Here is a 3366-nt window from a genome sequence, read left to right on the forward strand (position 1 = left end):
CTGCCAACGGGCCGCTGGGCCTGTTCTGGGCGCAGGCTGCGTCTCTCTCCAGTCCCTATTTTAACAGTCTTTTGAAAGAACAAGTTTTGAATTTTATTTGTCAAATCTACTTTTATTATAATGGTTTTAAAATGATATAAGTTCATTTCTTATTTGTTCTTTTTAGGAAAGCTGCTTGTGCTATTTCCTCAGCTTATATAATTTTATATTTCTTATGTTCAAGCACATGTATGTATACTTAAGGCTATAAATTTTCTCCTGAATACTGCTTTGTACATATCCCATAAATTTTTATATGTTCATCCTTTTATTATAGTTTGTTTCTAAAGAGTTTTTCATTATAGTTTTTATATTTTCTTTGGCTCATGCTACCATTAGCTTTCTCCTTTCTCCCTTTTATCTTGTTTATAATAATTAGTTTGAGAATACAAATTTCCCTCTAATACCAATTTTGTTGAATTTCATAATTTTAGTATGTGATACCTTATTACCCTTGAGTTCCAGACATTTCATAATTATCATTGTGCAAATTTGTTTTCAAAATGTATCCTTTTTTCTCCTCATTAATACAGTATTTATTCATCTTCCCTTTGTCAAAAACCCTGAGCCAAACACTTCCCCAGACTCTCGGGGGAGGGGGTATAGGAAAAGGGACACAAAAGGGAGGGAAGACACTGGAGAAAGAATGAGAGGTGGAGACTGCTTCCTCACATGGCAAAGAGTATGAGAAAGGCCACCCTCAGGCAGAAGAGCCCCATGGCCTCTGAGAGGACAAAGCCCAGAATGGCATAGGAGAAAAGCTATTGCTTCAGAGAAGGGTTCCCTGCATAACCAATGATAAGGCTTTCAAATACAGTTCTAATCCCGCTCCAGAGCCAGCCACGCCAACTGTGGCAGCCCCAGCCTCAATGAATTTGTCTGCTATGTCAATGTCCCTTGGAAGCTGTGGCTAGGGATAAGTGAGGTCAGGGAATGTGGGACTGCCAAGCTGCTGAAGCTCTCAAATCTCAGTGTCTCTGTTCAGTTCAGCACCACTGCAGATGACCAATGTGGTTGGCTCAGCAGCTGAGAGGTACTCCTGACCAAGGAATGGGTGGAGAGGAACTTGGAACAGGCATACATTTGCATGAGGTGAGTGGCTGTGGCAAGAGAGTTGCTCCCAGTGCAGAGAAGACAGAGAGCTCCAAAATGTATTAACATTGTCTTTTTAAATGTTTCTTTCCAATTTTATTGCAACCTCATGAGAGAATATGATTTGTATAATATCTTGAGGTTTCCTTGCCCATCCTTACAATCAATTTTTCAATACACAATATAGAAACTTGAAAGGAACACATATTCTCTATTGGATATGGGTTCATATTTCTCTGTAAAAATGAGTTTAAGATATTCCAATTTTATCTTGTTTTATAGAGTCTCACTAAGTGTTTTGTTTGTTCAGATCTTTTGAACTAACGAATCTTTTCATACATTCTGGATGTTTTTCTGCTTATTAGGTTTATAGATGGGGGAATGGAGACAAACCTGGTATCTGTTTGTTCAGGACTGGTGAATTTTCAGTTGCCTTAATTGTGCCTTGCCGGGTAAGCTCCCTTGCCTATCCAAGCAAGTGCAGTGAGGGGCACGTCAGGTGCATTTCCCTTGAGTTGCGGATGCCATCAGAGGGTTCCACCTGTTTGTTTTTTGCAGCTGAGGCACTGCCTAGTGTACTAATTTGACTATGTCAGCTGGCTTCCACCTAGTGAGCCAGCCCACCCTGTGAAGATGAGCCTACAGGTGTGGAATCTCTCCTTCAGAGATCTTAAGTCCCCCATGAATTTCTGCTCTGATGGTGTCTAAGGTCCCTTCCCAACCCTGGCCCTGCACAGAAATAACCCTGTGGACTTGCTTTCTTCCATTATGGTTTTTACAGTGCCCTGGATCCCTTGCACTGTGTCAAACCCCAACTTCCTCATTTCTTCACTCTGATGTCCCACACTGGCACATTCCACTTGTGCTCTTCCCTGAGTTTTATGGGAAGTGATTCTGTGTGGCACTAAGAACATGATGTTTTTTTGAAAACAGGAATTTCAGCAGATATTTGCATACCCATGTTCATAGCAGTATTATCTACAATGGTCAGAAAGTGAAAGCAACCCAATGTCTATGGATAGATGAATGGCTAAGCAATATATGGTTATACATACAATGAAAAATCATTCAGTGTTAAAAAGGAAGGCAATTCTAACACATGCTGCAATATGAATGAACCTTGAGGACATTATGCTGAGTAAAATAAGCCATTCATAGAGAAAGAAAATAGAATGATGGTGGCCAGGAGTCAGGAGTTGGTGTCTATTGGGTGTGGACTTCTAGAATGATCAATAAGTTCTATGGATGGATGATGGTGAAGATAGCACTATGGGAATGTACTTAGTGCCACTGAATTATACACTAGAAAATTGTTGTAAATTGTATGTTTTGTGGTTTTTTTTTTTCACAATTTAAAAATCATGCCAGCTCTCATCTGTCAAATTGAAGTTGTGTGTATCCTGAATGGTTCTAGGAGTTAATAGGGCAGAACTCCTACAGTAGGTATTAGCCAAGGCTCAGATTACCATCCAGAGGCTATGTCTGTGCACTTGTCTGAACCCATCTGTCTTTCAGTAGTGCTTTGACAGCTATTCCTCCCTCAGGAGCCTCAGCACCCACTTTTGTTCTCTCCCCTGACTTTCAATAACCTTGACCTTGGAGACTTAGCTTTAAGGTTGTCCCAATCAGGGAATCTGTGTGTCCTGTCCCATGTCTTTCTCTGCACCATGTAGATGCCCATCCTAATCCTCCGAACACTCCATTGCACCTCTTTTTTCTGAGACATCTGCTTCCTGGTTGGATTTGAAAATGCAGGACAAACCTTCAGTTGTGACCGACAGAGGCCAAAGCACCTCCTTCCAGGGCCCTGTGCTGTGGTGCACAGTCTGCCAGCATTGCTGGGAGCCAGGGCTGGTGGTGACATCTCTGGGGCAGTAGTGCTGCTTTTCAATCTGGGAGCTGACTAGACACCACCCTGGGTCCCACATGTGGTGTGGGACAGCAGATGCAGAGGGTTGGACTCAGGGTGTCTTCTCTCAGGTGTCCTGCTCTTCTCATCTTTTATAAAATAAACATGAGAGCATCAGGGCTCTGACACCTTGTGCCTTTGTGGGGGGAAGCAACATCCATTCCCCCCAGAGGATGAGAAGGGAGAGAGTGGTGCATGTGCCTGTGAGTGTGCCAGTCTGGGTACAGCCACATGTGAGAGACCATGCATGATACCTCTGAAGGTTCTTGTAAGTGCCTGCATGTGCCTGTGCATGTGAAGGTGTCAGTGTGTGTTCAGAGGACAGC

The 3366-nt window shown here is 42.7% G+C and overlaps 1 pseudogene; it reads right to left on the minus strand.

Moving 5' to 3' along the window:
- Positions 1–707: 707 nt before the first annotated feature.
- Positions 708–1122, minus strand: LOC143381612 (ATP synthase F(0) complex subunit C2, mitochondrial-like; annotated as a pseudogene).
- Between the last annotated feature and the right edge of the window lie 2244 nt (positions 1123–3366).

This window comes from Callospermophilus lateralis, chromosome 15 (genome assembly GCF_048772815.1).
Source record: "Callospermophilus lateralis isolate mCalLat2 chromosome 15, mCalLat2.hap1, whole genome shotgun sequence".
Taxonomy (NCBI): domain Eukaryota; kingdom Metazoa; phylum Chordata; class Mammalia; order Rodentia; family Sciuridae; genus Callospermophilus; species Callospermophilus lateralis.